This window comes from Taurulus bubalis, assembly GCF_910589615.1.
Source record: "Taurulus bubalis genome assembly, chromosome: 14".
Taxonomy (NCBI): Eukaryota; Metazoa; Chordata; class Actinopteri; order Perciformes; family Cottidae; genus Taurulus; species Taurulus bubalis.
In genome coordinates this window covers 4,564,911-4,583,309 of record NC_136602.1, presented here as the reverse complement: position 1 = coordinate 4,583,309, position 18,399 = coordinate 4,564,911, and the positions used below count along the sequence as shown (strand labels likewise).

The 18,399-nt window shown below is 43.4% G+C and overlaps 1 protein-coding gene across 1 annotated transcript in view; it reads left to right on the top strand.

The window, feature by feature from the left end:
- nrg3a (neuregulin 3a) overlaps positions 1-18,399 on the top strand; it is a gene marked incomplete at both ends in the record, with an annotated part of 318,428 nt that overhangs the window by 112,979 nt on the left and 187,050 nt on the right. The gene's annotated exons all lie outside the window — the stretch shown is intronic.

Below are 18,399 nucleotides of genomic sequence, written 5' to 3'. Positions count from 1 at the left end.
ACTAAACTCAGATCATCTCCTCAACCACAAGGGCTATTTGAGTCATTTCAAAAGGTATAATATACAGAAAACACCTGTGAGATTAGTTAAGAGGTGTATGTTGAGGTGAAGTAACGCCTAAGGGAACATAGACACGCCCCCGCTCCAGCTGCCTGTACAGTACATACTAATGTACATACAAATAATCCAGCTGTTAAATAATAAGGAACAAAAATAGGTGGACGTTCATAGTGCACACCTTTACAAAGCAATGCCGACTTCAGCAAAATCAGTCGTCTGCGCACAAAGCAACATTAGTTATTAGCTTGCTGGTTGAAGGTTTCTTATTTAATTGCTTATTATATGTTCTTAGAAGATTGAATGTAGACCTCACTTGTACCTTTTGGCTTTTCATCAAAGAACTTGATACAGTGTGTTAATGGGAATGCTTATCCATGCCGGTCTGCTTCTTGAAAGCCTTTGGTGCCTGAAAGAAAAGCTCTCCTCCCACATAACTGCTCTCTAGTCTTCATTCAGAGACCTGAAAGACATGTTTCTTGACTTCTCATGAAGACTTGGACTTGCCCTCAAGCATTCTCGACCTTGATTTAAGCGCATACAACAGCGAGGGAGGGAATCGTGGAAAAAAAAAAAAACCCTAATCATTAAGAGTTCAGTGAGTCCATTTTGTAGATGTGATAACTGTACTTCTGTATTTGCATTTGCAATAAAACTAGACCTGGAGCGATATATAACACTTTAGGCACTCTTTTAGCGGCACAGAATCATAACTTAGCAGAGCGGAGCTATTCGGCTCCCCAAAAATAGTCCTGCGGTGCCATGAATGCATAATGTGGACCTCACAGAAAGGCGACCACTGAACTAAAATCATCACAACACCCTTTCCATCCAGATCCATAATAGATGAGTCGCAACCGAGCCATCTCTCATCAGCAGTTCATAGAGGGTCAAAACCCTCACTCTCGTACAACCAGACAGAGCTAAGTGGAGCCGAATGGATATAATCGGTCACATCCAATCAATTGAAGGACGCCGGGATGAAAGGGGAGCAGGGTGGGGTTAAAGAACCGAGTGAAGGAAATGGGGAGGACAGAGATCAGACCCGCTGAGGAGATAGAGATGGGGAGGAGTATTGGACAAAATGAAAGATGGAAAGTCAACTGCCGAGACAGACAATCAAAACCTCCACTTGAATAAGTCATGTCTTTCTAATAGACTCCAGGAAATAGTCATGAATACATCAAAAGGGAATGTGCATTTATCAGATCCTCTTACCTCCTCATCTTGGTGGGCCCCACTGAAAATGTTACCTTTTCAGTCACTAATCTGGCACCGGGGCCGAGTCAAAGAGGAATAGAGCCAGACAGGGGAGAGAAGTGCTAGTGATGTGACACGGAAAGACAAATATATTGTATTAATAATCCAAGCACACACTCCGTTTATTTTATTTCTTTTCCAAACCCAGAAGGCATCTGGGCATGTCATAAATCCATACAGGCAAACAACATCGAGCAGTGAATAAGATCAGTCTGAAAGGAAATGAAGCATGATGGCTGCTCCTGGGACCGATGGCACCTGTGACCTTTCTCAGAGTAGAGGAGAGGTAAGGAGGAGGTGAGCCGGCCGGCAGGGTGGGGCCGGCCGGCTGGCCCCGGATTAAAGGGCCTTTTCCTTTTGCTCCAGAACCAGCTGGGATGCATTCTCTTCACTCTGACTCTGTATGTGTATGTGTGTGTGTGTGTGTGTGTGTTGTTGCTGGCTACGGGTTGTCCCCTGCATTGCAGCGAGATCTAAATTTAGAGTTGACTGTGACAGAAGTAGGAGTGCTTCACTTTTATTCAGATAGATAGATAGATAGATAGATGGATAGATAGATGAAGAGAGAAGACAGTGAGAAATCAGACAGCAGGAGGTTGGTGGGAAGCACAAGCTGCCGTGCCCACTTTCCTTTCATTTCTTCGCCTCTTCTCTCGCTCTCTCTCTCTTCTTTTGCTCCTTCCATCACTCAGCATCTCAGTCACGATCGAGATGCTGGACTTTGTGGCTCTGCTGCTAGTGTGTGTGTGTGTGTGTGTGTGTGTGTGGTGGTAATCAGTACGTTAATGCGAGCGCTGCCTGTTGGGTGAGCGTCTGCCCTTTTGTTCCAGCTCAGCCCAGATGTAAAGTGAACAAGACTCTTGCAGCAAGGCTGAGCCGAGTACATTCAGCCAAAGCACACACACACACACACACACACACACAAAGTCAGAGTTTCACATAACACACTGGCCTCATTTACTATTGGCGTCTAACTGATTTCCCTCCACCGCAGCTGCAGAAGAAGTGTGTGTTTTTTTTTAAGCCTAATCGGATCTGTAGAGTTCTCCGGGATGTCACCAGAGGGAGGCTTGAGTCGGGGAAGCTGCGGTACCACTACTGTATATTTTATGTAGCTGTACTGTGACACAGAAGAGTGCATCCTATTGCCACAATGTAATACATGCCAGGAATTTAGGATACAAAAAGTACCCGAAACCCCACCCACATGGAAGGAATTACCTCCAAGAGTGCACCAAATGCAGGAACATACCAAATGGTAGGAATTACTATATTCCAATGTGGTCCAATGCTGCAATCATGTCATGTTGAGTTTACGGTAAAGTGCCGTAAGTGAGGTAATTACAAACGGGACATATGGGAATTTTTTTTAGACTCTATCTCCCATTTGGCGCCATGAACACAAGCAGTAACCATGTGAATCCAGTCCAAGGCAATAAATATCCAAATTATTTAATCAATTCCATTCTAATAGTCAACCCGACTTATGCATCATGACTAATTCATGGCTTAAGTTCATCCCGCACGTCGTGGATGTGGATTCCAAAAAAAAACAAAAACATCATCCTGTATTCCCCTCTGCTCCTCGCGTCACACGGGCGCCGCATACCAAGCGAGGCTGGAATTAGAGAAGTTGTACGAGCACTCTCGGCAAATTCATCACGGTTTATTAATAAAGCTTCGGCGGCGGCGGCACAAGACAAATCTCAGCCATCATCAGCGTCATTGGTTCATGACTTTTCTAATTGCGAAGTTCATTGAGCCGCGACGCCCAACCTGCGAGACCCGAGTGCTTCTTTCAAGGTCTGATTCAGTTCTGATCTTGGAAGCGCTTTTTAATCATATGTTTATTATTGATTCTCTTTATTATATATTACTCTCAACCAACCTCCATGCAGTAATATCAATGAATATGCTGAGTGCATTTGCAAGATTGATCAAATGGAAGAATGCAACAAGGAAGGGAGGATATGTTAATGGGTGTGTATGGATAGATAGATAGAAAGAGATGGGTAGAGTAGATTGTTATAAATTGTAAAATGTGAACAATATTCACGTGTTGGAGCTGACATTTAACCCAGAGCTATTCTCTGCCCAATGCTAACAATGTGCAGTGTAAAAAGCCTTTATAGGTAGATGATGTTTTCTGCGCTTGAGTGCAATGGCACCCGTGACCTTTTCTCAGGAAACGGGAGGTGAGGCGGCTGGCAGGCGGAGGTAGACTGGCAAAGGGCCTTTTTCCTTTTGCTCCAGAAACAGCTGGCTTCCTGTCTTTGGGGCCTCGCCCCCATAATTGCTAAGGGAGGAGAAGGATTATATTCCATTGCCGATCGGGGGCCTCGCTCGAAAGGAGAGTGACGGACGTATGAATGCATTTTCAGAACATTTGAATTGCACGACAGCGCTCGTGTCGTCATGTCGGTGTCCTTGCGCCTGACTTTGAACCCCTGCACTCGCAGTGAGCCGCCGTTGACCTCTGACCTCTGTGGCGGAAGGGGGAAACATGAATATGTGCATCTCAGGAGAGAATGTACCGTAAAAGTCGGGTTATGCGCCGCTACTACCTTCGGTCATTGTCCCCATTTGCACCCCGCTGTAGCCAGCTGGCGCTCATGCTAATTCCGTGCTAACTTCCGCTAGCTCCCCGACAACCACCAAAGGTAGGGACCAGCCCCGGCTCTACACCCGACTTGGGCAGAGGGGACTCGGACAGTAGCAGCAGCAGCGGCCAGTAGCAGCAGCAGTGGGGAGCTAGCAGCAGGAGCGGGGAGCTAGTAGCGGCGCTAGCTAGCGCTGCTCCTAGCTTGCTACAGCGGGACACTGACCGGAGGTAGGAGCGGCTTGTAACCCGACTTTTACGGTATATGTATCCCAATTAGGATGGGTGTAATGTGGAGCGGTGCAGACGGGGGAAAGGAAAACATACATAGGGAGGTTTAGTTGACCACGGGTTCGGCGTGGCTCATTAAGATGGCTGAGAATACAGGTGAGAACACAATTCACTGGGTTTGGAAAAAAATAGCAAGGAGCACGAACCCAGACCTGTGTGTGTGTGTTTGTGTGTGTGTGTGTGTTTGTGTTTGTGTAGCGAGAGAAAAACAGGTAGAGTGTTGAACGTGTCACACATTTCTATTTATCTAATTATAATTTTCTCAGTCTCCTGCATCAGAGTGTTTTTCTCCGGGAACCCTGGGAAAAATAATTATAAATTGCTCTCTCACAGCAACACATTTCTCATATCTTTGCTATCACAAAGACAAACTGACAAACGATGCAGGCGCACATTCTCTCATCAGATAGCGCTCGCTCATCGGGTGGATGGGCAGCGGGGATCGACACACCGGGGGAGGGAAACAATTTCAAATCAGTGGAATGTAAAAATATACATCTTCACTGTTATGGTGTTTTATTACCCCTCGTCTATTTGTTTGCATTGCTTCATCCATCAAATGCCAAGAGAAGGGCCCTCGTGCAACCTTCTCAACCGCTACCCAATGCACCAAATGAAGCTTTCCATGGACTCCTATCTGCTTAACATGCACCACATTACATTATTTAAAAGAATTGGTGATTTGGTGATGTCATTTCTTGTATACACAGTCTGAAGTCAATTTAAAATGCTGTAGTGGTGAATAGTATTGTGCTATATTCTGATTGGCTCTATTGGATTTAAACTAGACATACATTTTTCTTGTTAACTTTTTTGGCTAGTGGTTGTCTAAAGCAGGGGTTCTTAACCTTTTCGACCTCGGGGCCCAACTTTTCAAGTACAAATTGCCCCGGGGCCCATTCAAATATTAACACTGTATTGGTTTATTAACTAATTGATCTCACTCTGAGTTTGACTTTACTCACAGTTCAAAAAGCAAAAACCTTGTCAAATAAATGACATGATGCAATGTGATCATCACAAAGACATTTATTGATCATGTGTATGTAAACCTGCACATCCAACAAGTCATGGAACAAATCAAGCTAATACAATAACTAATTTAAAGGCTCAAGTCAGGCGTATTAAGAAAACAACAACTAATAATTTGATTTTTCAACCAAAACAAGGGAGACTCTCAAGTAACTCGCTTTCTTTTCTAGCCACAATTGAGTTGTTGGTAAAATAAATTGCTGCACCTGAATAACTAGATGTGCCCCCTTTACAAGTTGAGTTATAGGACTGTAGTGTCTCATTGCAAGTTTATTGCAGATGCTTCTTGAAAACACAAGAACAACAAAATATTATATGAGAATATATAGAGCCAAAGTTAGTAGGAGAGACTGTGGTACACACATATTTTGGCGAGTGCGCAGGTCCTTGTCTCAAGATGTAGAAGCGTAGGTCGTGAATAATCTGTATCGAAGAAGAAGACGTCAGGCACCTTGTCGAGAGCGACTACAGCTTGGACCACGAAACCAGAGGAGGATAAAAGAGAAGGAGAGAGAGAGAGATCTTGGAAATAACAAAATCCACTTTTTACACAAATGTTATTTTGCTCTTTGCACCTGTCCTGGCTGACGCTACCAATGAAGTCTGTGTGAACCAGCTGCTCCGCCAGATATAACGAGTTACTCGCCATATTCCTATTTTCACACTTAAGAATCAACAGCACCGCGCCCTGTCGGCTCACACTGGCGCACGGTTCAAGTTCTGCAATATTGGACTCAAACAAACAGCAGACATCCACAATGTTTGCTGTATAGTTTAAAGAGCGCTTCAACCCGGTCTCTACTGCAAATGGAACAACATGCAAGATGATAAACAAGTTCCAATGTTTTTGAAGTGATAAAAATGTTGTTGTTTTTTGCAATAAGTGCTCAAGAAACATGCAAATCGCTCCATCTGTTAGACCCCTTAAATTATAATGATAATTATTAAGTAATAATGATCATTTTTAACTGTAATGTATAATCTTAAGAATGTCGATTAGGCTGTACCTCTCATTAATACACAAATAATAAATAACCTTATTCATAAATTCCCCTTTCCATGACTTTATCCTTATGTTGGTGGCACAGGTTCATCTGAATAAGTAGACATAATCTGAAAAGAAAAGCATTATTCATACAATGAAATAGTTTACGCTATAATCTGAAGCATACATGACGTGGATTACAATTTTAGAACATTTTACAACATAGGTTCAAGAATATCCACAGAAGCTTTTCACAGTCACAAGCATGCATGTTGGTGTTGCCTCATGGTCTGGCTTCTACCTTCATATTCAACTCTTCGTCTGCACTTATGCACAATACAGTGTCACTGTAGTAGTAAAAATCATTTTAAAGACATAGTACCAAAGTTGCATTTAATGCACACAAAAAGTCAAGAAAATAAAAAGTGACAAAATAAAAGCATGCAATATGTTAAAATAGCTTAAAGCTGTCTGTGTGTCTTTTGTCTTGCTTTGACTCAACAATCAACCACTTTGTCTTGTAGTACTTATACTGGCCACTAGGTGGTGGCTCCAGGAATACTGTAAGTACTGAAATGAAGGGTAAAACCCCCAATATCTTTACTAAAAATATAAAGGAAGCAGTTTCCTGAAATAACATATGGCCTCAACAGTTAATTTCATGTATTTGTGTGTTTTAGTAACAGATTTGAAAATGTTTCTTGAGGATAATTGTTACAGAAGCGTGTCAGTCTGTGCTGCAAAACTCTTTTGGAGCTCTTTTTTTTTCGAGTAAAATATTAAAGATTCGTTTGTTGAAGTTTAACAGGCAACACTGGTAAGAAACGTTGGTTCAAGTATAGTAATCAGTGGAGTGTTTCTCCACATCAGTGTATGCAGTCACTTCCCCAGGTGGCCCGATGGCGGCTGTGTTTCTCAAGCTGTGGTCTGAGGCCCAGCGGTGGGTCTCAGCGGCCGGCTGGAGCAGATAATCCCCTGCGGGTCGCCACTGAAGGCTCCCTCATCTCTCAGAGCCAGTCACAGATTAATGGCCCGGTGGCTGAATTCAGACACTCCGTCTTCTCTGATAATCAAAGGCGGAGCGGCCGACCGAGGGGAGAGAGTTTCTTTAACACACAAAAGCAGAAAGTGGAGAGAAGTGGTGTTTTCAGAGGGACTAGAATGTAAACCCGCTCACCAAATGCATATGTTAAATCAGGGTGTTCGTCCGTATACTTACAAAGAAGTAGTTCACTTTCATTTGTATGTAACCCATGTCATTTTGAGCGAGCACGTGAAGGCACTGATCGCTTGACATGCCACCGTTGTCATCGGATACGTCGGTTAAAATGAGAACATGTTGACGGCGTTCTCCTTTAATGGGGCTGTGTAATGTTGCATAGTCGATAAAACGAGCTCCTGCCCAAAATAAACTGAACTGGTTCATTAAAAAAATAAACTGTGGCAGCCCGGGTCTGCATGGCGCCCATATGGAAGATTTTAACAAGGGTGCAGCTTTTTATTTTTTATTTATTTCATCTTGTTTATTTGCCTGAGTGTCCACTGATGTGCATGTGAGCCTCATCCTGACAGGGCGGCACGCTTTCAGAAGGGTGAGAGACAGAGAAATGTGTTCCATTACTGCCGTTCTATTTTCAGCTCTTCTGCTCTGGTCTTCAGCGAAGTGAGGAGGAAGCTGTCGCCACAGCTACTGTGCATATGCATAGATGGAGTCTTCTTATTAAAAATTATTGTTATTTTATAATAATTTAGCTGCAGTGTTTTGATGTCTCGGTATGATCTCTGCAATATATATATATAAATAAATATAAAATAAATGTATATATATATAAATATATATATATATATAATATGTATATATAATACATTAATATATATATATATATATGTATACATTAATATATGTATATACATATATATAAAATAATAATATATATAATAAATAAATATATATATATATATAATAAATATATGTAACATACACACATATTTATTATTATTGTATATATACAATAATAATATATATGTATCATATATAATAATACAAAAATATATAATAATACTACACATATATATATATATACAGTAAATACAAATATATATATATATAATAATAAAAATATATATACATATAATATAAATAATATAATAAATATATAAACTTCTATATAAAGCCTAAACAAAGGGGAGGAGAATGCAAGGAGGGGTTTTACATTTTGCACTAGAATTAAATTAGCTATGTGCGTGCAACACTAGATTCTTCCATCCAAAGCCATTTCTTATGCAGGTCTGACTTTGGGGAGAGACGGATTTCTGGGCTCACTTCTGGTGTCGACTAAAACTTCCTGAGCTGTCTGGACGATTCTTTGGGACGATCAATCATTCTCCCTAACTCCTAATGCTAAAGAGCTGTGGTAATCTCCCCGTTCTGCTTCTAAAGGCAAGGCTGGATAACAGTGAACCAGTAAGTTCTGTGAATTTAAAGATCAAATTAGTCTCGCAGTACAAATCTCAATGGCCAGCATGCATTAGGAACATGTACAGTACATGTGTGCATGTAAAGGTACACACACAAACACATGACTCTGGATAATAATTCAAGTTATAAAGTGTATTTCCATTACAGACATGACATTTGACCTCTTCATTTAAATCATCCTCGGTATTTTGGGGCAACTCTGGTTCAGCGTCTCGCTCAAGGACAGTTTGACACGCGGACATTGAACCGACAACCTTCCAATAATGAGAATTGATTCATAATTAGCTTTTTATTCCAGCAAAACATGTGAGCTGAAGGGACGTGTTTTGTCCACCTTGGTTCTGCCAACAATGGCCGTCAACTATCTCTGTAGGTTGACATGTACTTTAAACCACTATTGCACCTGTTGGTTATAACCGGTTCACCAGTACATGAATCCCACAGTTGACAAACATGGCCTAGAGCAAGGCACTATTAATTAAATACATTCCAATGTAGGAATAAAGACAGCAATGGGTGTAATTCATGCCAGTACTCAACAGTACTGAGACATTAGTATGTTGTAACTTCTCTCTGAGCTTCAACAGGACTTTGGTCATTAATCCAGTCTACTTTTAAGGTTTAGATGCTACTTTATAGGCTGAAAAACAATTTGCCATGTCCATAAAATCCTTCATCAACCAGGATGCTTCTCTCCTGAACCACTAAGAAAGTGGTTTATCGTTCATGTATCCATGAACAGTGCAGTGTGTGTGTGTGTGTCCCTGTGTATGCAACCCTCAGACCTACTTCCATGCTGTGAGCTCATCCCAGGTTAGATGGACTTATCATATCAAGGACTGATTTCAATCTCTGCATCCGTAGTTTCCAGCCTTCCATCAGTAGTCCTCTTTCTCAGTAATGAGCCAACATCTTAATTTAGATCACGAGTGGTCTTTTCCCTCAGCCCGGAATATAAAAAAAACACAGCAGGGAGCTGAGGCCCGGAGAAAGCCAGAGACTGATGAAGGAGAGGGGCTGCACTGACACCTCTTGAGTTTCCCTCTATGGTGACTAATTAACCTTTCAGGTTTTTCAGGCCCCCATCATCACTGCAAAACCAGAATGTGTGTGTGTATCTAGACGTGTGTGTATCCTACTGAGGCCACGTGTTTGCCTGGACTTCTATTTCCCATTGCCTGAACCCATAGCTGTCTTTTCTCACCAGTGACCCTGTCTGCTGCCTTTATATAAACCCAGTAAGCGTACAGCGCCACCCACCATCAACACTTGACTTTTTTCGGAGTAGCTACATACATTAAAGAGCCATGGGTGTTGAGACTTATGGGCGATGGGCATTCAGCCGAAGCTCTGTCTCACTTCAATATTTAACCATGGCAAGTATCTCTTTCTGTATGATATTCAGGGGCATTAATGTCAGAATCAGAATCAGAACCATTTATTGCCCAGTAAGTTTACACATACAAGGAATGTGTCCTGGCGGGAGGTGCATAGCATTTAACAATAAACAGTGCAATAAAAAGGGAGCATGAATATTTACAATTGGGTGTACTGAATATTTACAGTTGGATCTGCAGAAAATGAAAATTAAAGTTCAAATTAAACATTTAAATAAAGTGCACGGAATGAAGTGATGATGTGAAAGTGACAATATGGCATCAAACAACTATTTGATAAGTAAAGATATAGAGTAATCAAAGTCGCTCTCCCTCGCTGTGTGTGTTGCTATCAGAGCGTCTCCTTGCTATTCCTGACTAGCTCAGGTGTTTTTAGCGCACGTGGGCGTGCCTGACTGGCTACCTCACGGCCGGCGGTTACGGCTGATCACGCCGCTCCGCCTAAAGATGGCGTCCCTCAATATATATGCTCTGGATCTGGTACTGAGCACCTTTAAAGAACCTTTTTCTTTCATGTTGATTCCATTATCGATGCTCTATTGAGTTTGCGGCCTCGGAAACAGATTGTTAATATAGCATTTCACGTGCCCTGCATCCATCTCCGGGTCCACATATAGACTGAATGTAATCCCTGCACTGTATCTTTGTAGTTATGGGATATCTTTGATGAGGTCAGAGCCTGGAAGAAAGATATCAGCTTCATAATCTGTTTGTTCCATGACGGATGACTGCGATGACGTCCCATTAGCTGCCTGTATTGTACCGTCTCTCTTTATACTTATACGATCGTCCATGTTTGACTTGCTTACGACTGAGACTTGCTGCCTTGAGAGTCACGTAAAGAAACTACCTTCCAGACTGTGTACGACCACCGAGACCGCGGTTCAAGACCCGGTCTGGGAGACCGAACGTAGAGAGGGTTGATCCAAAAAACACAACTGTGAAGTTGTATATATTTACACTTCACACAGTGAACTTATACTGTATATATATGTCTTTTATAGTCAAACAAATAATGTACCTGTGGGGTGATCCGAATGATCAAACACTGCCTTGTGGGCAAAGCACTGAATGGACGGCTCTCTGTTGGAGAGCTTCAGATGTCTTCCGCGAACACAGGTGGACACTTCAAGTCCTCTGGCCCCGAAACAAAGAATCCCAAAGCAGAGAAGCGAAGATATGATCAGCGGATGACAGTGTACCTGCGTGGTGTCCCTCCCTCCCCGGCTTTCAATCCATCAAGCCCTCCCTCCAGACATCTCTCTCGTCTCTCTGCAGTCGTCCGTCTCTTCGCGCCCTCTGGGTTTTCCCTCCTGCCACACCGAGGTTCTTTATCTCATGTCCCTCGCAGAAATTAAAGCGTGGGAGGGAGCGAGGGACGCAGGGAGTGTTAAAAGGAGAGGAAAAAGAGAGAGAGAGAGAACTCCAGGGATAGACGCACCCGGTAGAGATCTCCTCGTGTGTCTTAGATCTGGTGGTAAAAAAAGTAAATTGCCCGTGCGGCAGCGGCGCCGCCCTGGAAGATCAGTGCCGTCCCTTCTGAGCGAGAAAGAATAGAAACCGCCTTCATCCGTCAAACACATTTAACGTGATCATAAAGGGTTCACGCTGGGGATGCTTTACGTCTGTTTTGTTACCGTGAGGTCACTTCTTGGTAAGTAGGAGTGTACATCAAGGAGTGAACTCACAGCATGGACGTACTATCTCTGGCACACATACTTAAAAAAAATATATATATATATTGAGAACCTGCCCATTGCTCCAGTTTCTGTGTAGTACCGTGAAAGTCGGGTTACAAGCCGCTACTACGTTCGGTGGGTGTCCCCACTAGTTCCCCGCTGTAGCCAGCTAGCGCTGCTGCTAGTTCTCCGCTAACTTCCGTTAGCTCTCTGCTAACTTCCGCTAGCTTTTGCTAACCCCGAAGGTAGCAGGACCAGCCCCGGCTCGACACCCGACTCGGGCAGCGGGGACGCGGGCAGTAGCAGCAGCAGCAGCGGGGAGCTAGCAGCAGCACTAGCTTGCTACAGCGGGGAGCTAGCAAAACGGGGAGCTAGCAGCAGCGCTGGCTAGCTACAGCAGGGAGCTAGCAGCAGCACTAGCTTGCTACAGCGGGGAGCTAGCAGCAGCACTAGCTTGCTACAGCGGGGAGCTAGCAGCAGCACTAGCTTGCTACAGCGGGGAGCTAGCAGCAGCACCAGCTAGTTACAGCGGGGATAACCACCAAAGGTAGTAGCGGCTTGTAAGCTGGCTTTTACGGTGGTGTTTAGGATATTTAGATATTATATGGAGTTATATTGTAGATTATTATTATTATTGTAGATTATTATTATTTGCATTATTACGTTACGATGATACGTTACTGGTAATGACACAAATATATTTAAATTGCATTATTTTACTATATTTTCCTTTTCTCTTTCGGTTATAACAGGATGTATAAAAAACGTTAGTCTCTGCATGAACTGCCTTAAATCTGTGTGCTCCTGTATACTTTTGGCAAGGGAGTAAATATTTTCAACATGGTCCCAAGATCAACAAAGAAGTTAATAATGCTGATTTGTGGTTGATTTGGTCGCGAGAAAGATCGGCTTCCTGTGAAGGAGTTGATTTCACGAATCTGAGAGTGTGACACCGCTGAATCCTCAATATGTCAAAGGACAAAGGACTCAAGGACTCAAGGACTCAAGGATACGGACCTGGCAGACCTCACCTATCTCGTTGTCGTCGTCGTTGTTGTTGTTGTCTGCTCCGGCCTTCAGTCCAAATATCCTCAAGCACACAAACACAGACGGGCCTCGACAACAAATGCACCCGCACACACACACACACACACACACACACACACACACACACACACACACACACACACAATCTCATATGTGCACAGCGGGTGCTTTACAAGAGAGACTGGGAAAGCTCCATTACTCTTCCTCCTTTCACAATTTCTCAGGGGGTCTTAAAAAGTAATGTGTTTTCAAATGCAGGGCTCTGGCTTGTCGCGGGGCCTCGCTGGCCGTGATATACGAGCGGAGGAACCAGCGAAAGGGCAGCTGAGCAGCAGTATAGAGCGGGAACCCAACAGGGTCTGGTCCCCGGCACCACGAGGGTGGGTTATTGGGAATGGGCTGCACACAGGATACACGAGGAAGAGGGGGAAACATAACGGGTTGAATATGCACAGAGAGAAAAGGGAGGAGGGGTGGAAAAAGCTACTGAGGCAGAAAGGGTCGAAATGTTCTGCAGGGAGTGTTTTGGGGGGATAGGTTGCCCACATTAGTGCCAGAGCTTTATCACCACATGCAGAACCCTTCAGAGGAAAACAGCGGAGGAATATAACCTGCTGTATTCTTACATGGATTATTCTACTCTGTTGTGCTTTGTTTGATTGGTATAATCCTGTGTAATCTACTTTATTCCCTCTCTTATATAATGGAGGGAAGTATTCGGCCCCATAAACTGCCGTCATGAAAGATATTTATGTTGTTCTATTTCACGTGTGATGTCATTTATGTGTTAAATCTTGACCTTTGGCACAAGGGGTCAGAGAATGAGACTCTTTGCCACTTTATTGGGAATTGAATGCAAACCAATACTCTGATTGAAGAAGATCATCATGTTGGGTTTCTTTAACTGCCATACAAATGTGAATTCAACAATATATTTATAATTGAGGTCATATTTAGTGGTGGTTTTGCACTCTTTGGACCTTTTTATATCAGGTCACGAGGTACAAATCAAGAAAAAAACATGGTATCAAGAAAAAAAAACATGTTAGATATCAAATTAAACATACAAATCAGGGCTACAGTGGGCTGATGTCTGAATTATGTTTCTAGTTTATTGTAGAAAGACCTTAAAATAGGGTTTATCATCCAAAAACCTTCACCAATGATTTAAACATAGAGAAATATTCTCATTATGTATGCGTTATTATGCTGTGATTTTACTGGTCCGGCCCACTTCAAAATGGGCACCATGTGGCCCCTTAACTAAAATGAGTTTGACACCCCTGGTTTAAAAGGATACTTACTGTGTGCTATAAGTTCAAAAATATACTTAAATACATTTTTGCAAAGCATGCTGAAGCACAGAAAACATGTTTAGGTAAATGTGCAACATAAAGTCACTGAGAAAGTTCAATAAAAGCAGAAGATCTACACTCCTTGAGAGTACCAGTCAGGCTGAAACTCTTTCCCTCGAACCAACTCCTTCTCTCCACACACTCTGTCCCCACTTTCCCTATCAGCCCCTGCAGATATTTCCACCTTTCTCCATCACTCCTTGCCAATTAGTCAGAGTTGCGATGTTGCTCGCGTCTCGCTCTGATGCCTTTTTGTTGCCTGTTGAGTTGAATCAGGTCGGTACCCAGAATTTAGGAATGTGCTTTGTGTCTTTTGTTCGGGGGAAGTAATCTCTTAATTAGACGTGGCACCTATTCACGGCGATAATAGCGGACGTTAATTGATTTTAATGAATTTATAAACTTCTGGAGTTTAAAAGAAGCAAAAAAGGCAAACTTTAAAAGGGAATGAATTCCTAATTCAATGAGTCAAGTCGTACTACTTTGAGAAAAACACGAATGAAATTGCAATTTAATGAGAATCAAGTCATAAGTGAATATGAATATAGTCAAGAAAAGTCTGCTGTGCGTTATGTTATCGTTGCCCTTCACACCGCCCGACAGACACAGAGCCACTTTGTGACTTTCTTGATGAAGAGCAGCTGTGTGCTGCTCTTCATCTGAAGGTGGAAAACCCAAACTAACAGAAAACACATCAGGTGGTCCGGCTTAAATCTCGCCATCGTGTGTGGCTTATTATATGAGTGGTAATATTACAGTTATACGCTCATGTTATCTGTTATCTGCAGCCAGACAGACACCTTATCAGCTCTGCATCCTGAGGGAGATATTGATATCCTTAAAATATACTTTTTATCTATTTACTTAGCCTCTGTCATGTCAGGTCCTAGATATACATGTGTGTGTGTGTGTGTGTGTGTGTGTGTGTGTGTGTGTGTGTGTGTGTGTTTACTCTTTGCTAATTTGCAGGTGCTACAAGGAGTAAGTGTGCTTTTTGGCACTTAAGGTGCTGAAGTTTAACTATAAAGAGAGAGCAGAGAAAACCAATTAGAAATCCAATTATACCTGTAATCACTGAGGATCACGCTGCTTAATCTTGTCCTCGTACAATGAGTACATGGTGGGGGGAAAAAGATGGCTTGGTTATGTCAGCTGTGCCGTCGGGTATGCCGGCGGCTTCATCACTTCACCGGAGACTTCTGAACGTATCACATCTCGTATTCACTTTGCCGAATCGGAAACAAAAGTGCACGACAATGGATCCGAAAATAACGTCGTTATATATAATAATGATGTATACTGTATATAATAATGTTCTTTTTTTTTAAAGCGCATACATTGCCGCATAATTACATAACAGGCACGTGTAGCGTGTGTTGGTACGCTCATTAACGTGGACACATGTGGATGAGAACCACCTATGAGTCCTTTCATAACTCCACTGGAATTAGTTTTGCAGTGTTTGCTTTCCTCACAGTAAAGTGTGCAGGCAGTAAGGAAAGCTCTAATTAGCGCTTCCTCCTCTCTTCCCTCTCGTCTCCTCTCTTCCCTCTCGTCTCCTCTCTTTCCTCTCGTCTCTTTCCTCTCGTCTCCTCTCTTTCCTCTCGTCTCCTCTCGTCTCGTCTCTTCCCTCTCGTCTCCTCTCTTTCCTCTCGTCTCTTTCCTCTCATCTCCTCTCATCTCCTCTCATCTCCTCTCTTTCCTCTCTTCCCTCTCTTTCCTCTCGTCTCCTCTCTTTCCTCTCATCTCCTCTCTTCCCTCTCTTTCCTCTCGTCTCGTCTCTTCCCTCTCGTCTCCTCTTTCTTCTTTCCTCTCGTCTCCTCTCTTTCCTCTCATCTCCTCTCTTTCCTCTCGTCTCCTCTCTTCCCTCTCTTTCCTCTCGTCTCGTCTCTTCCCTCTCGTCTCCTCTTTCTTCTTTCCTCTCGTCTCCTCTCTTTCCTCTCGTCTCCTCTCTTTCCTCTCGTCTCCTCTCTTTCCTCTCATCTCCTCTCTTCCCTCTCTTTCCTCTCGTCTCCTCTCTTCCCTCTCATCTCCTCTCTTTCCTCTCTTTTCCTCTCTTTTCCTCTCGTCTCCTCTTGTATTGTGGTTATTTTCTTGGAGTTACTATATTTACTATGTTTCCTCTTGTCTCCTCTCTTTTCTCTCGTCTCCTCTCTTTCCTCTCGTTTCCTCTCTTTCCTCTCGTTTCCTCTCTTTCCTCTCGTTTCCTCTCGTCTCCTCTCTTTCCTCTCTTTCCTCTCATCTCCTCTCGTTTCCTCTCGTTCCTCTCGTTTCCTCTCTTTCCTCTCGTTTCCTCTCTTTCCTCTCGTTTCCTCTTTCCTCTCTTTCCTCTCATCTCCTCTCTTTCCTCTCTTTCCTCTCATCTCCTCTCGTTTCCTCTCGTTCCTCTCTTTCCTCTCGTTTCCTCTCTTTCCTCTCGTTTCCTCTTTCCTCTCATCTCCTCTCTTTCCTCTCGTTCCTCTCGTTTCCTCTCTTTCCTCTCATCTCCTCTCGTTTCCTCTCGTTCCTCTCGTTTCCTCTCGTTCCTCTCTTTCCTCTCGTTTCCTCTCTTTCCTCTCGTTTCCTCTTTCCTCTCATCTCCTCTCTTTCCTCTCGTTCCTCTCGTTTCCTCTCTTTCCTCTCATCTCCTCTCGTTTCCTCTCGTTCCTCTCGTTTCCTCTCGTTTCCTCTCTTTCCTCTCTTTCCTCTCTTTCCTCTCTTTCCTCTCGTTCCTCTCGTTTCCTCTCTTTCCTCTCATCTCCTCTCTTTCCTCTCATCTCCTCTCGTTTCCTCTCGTTTCCTCTCTTTCCTCTCGTTTCCTCTCTTTCCTCTCGTTTCCTCTCTTTCCTCTCGTTTCCTCTCGTCTCCTCTCTTTCCTCTCATCTCCTCTCGTTTCCTCTCGTTCCTCTCGTTTCCTCTCTTTCCTCTCGTTTCCTCTCTTTCCTCTCGTTTCCTCTTTCCTCTCTTTCCTCTCATCTCCTCTCTTTCCTCTCTTTCCTCTCATCTCCTCTCGTTTCCTCTCGTTCCTCTCTTTCCTCTCGTTTCCTCTCTTTCCTCTCGTTTCCTCTTTCCTCTCATCTCCTCTCTTTCCTCTCGTTCCTCTCGTTTCCTCTCATCTCCTCTCGTTTCCTCTCGTTCCTCTCGTTTCCTCTCGTTCCTCTCTTTCCTCTCGTTTCCTCTCTTTCCTCTCGTTTCCTCTTTCCTCTCATTTCCTCTCTTTCCTCTCGTTCCTCTCGTTTCCTCTCTTTCCTCTCATCTCCTCTCGTTTCCTCTCGTTCCCTCTCGTTTCCTCTCTTTCCTCTCTTTCCTCTCTTTCCTCTCTTTCCTCTCTTTCCTCTCGTTCCTCTCGTTTCCTCTCTTTCCTCTCATCTCCTCTCTTTCCTCTCATCTCCTCTCGTTTCCTCTCGTTTCCTCTCTTTCCTCTCGTTTCCTCTCTTTCCTCTCATCTCCTCTCTTTCCTCTCATCTCCTCTTGTTTCCTCTCTTTCCTCTCGTTTCCTCTCTTTCCTCTCGTTTCCTCTCTTTCCTCTCATCTCCTCTCTTTCCTCTCTTTCCTCTCATCTCCTCTCGTTTCCTCTCTTTCCTCTCTTTCCTCTTATCTCCTCTCTTTCCTCTCTTTCCTCTCATCTCCTCTCGTTTCCTCTCGTTCCTCTCTTTCCTCTCGTCTCGTCTCTTTCCTCTCCGAGGTGAGCGCTGAAGTGCTTTCCTCCCCACGCCGCACTAAACATTCAGCTTTGAAGCCCAACAATCCGAGACGCAGCGACGCTATCATCTGCCTCGCATCGCAAACAACTCCTCGCGTCCTGAATTGACCTTTTTAACATTTGTGAAGCTGCTCCCCATCACGTTTCATCCAAACGGGCTCAAAGGAAACATCAAAAAGAAAGCTAAATATTGCTTTGATTGCTGTGTTATCGTTGCACATTTAGTTTCTTCCCATTAGGCCTTCAGAAGCGCATGCATCTCAGTGGGATTAATATTTAGTTTTTGTTTTGCAATTGTATGCAGCAATAAGGAAATATATATTCAATTTTTTGAAGGACATTGCATTGATTTGAGTCGCAGCAGGCGCTTGTCTTAGTGTGATGGATCTTCAAGTCTGGTCGGCCTGTTTGATTTTACTGGCCAAATAATCTGTTACCCCATCCCTCCCTCCTCAGTGTCGAGCTAACAGCCATATTGCTGGAATAATGAAATTAATGTTTTATGGGCCATTACTGGGCTCAGATAAGATGACTGA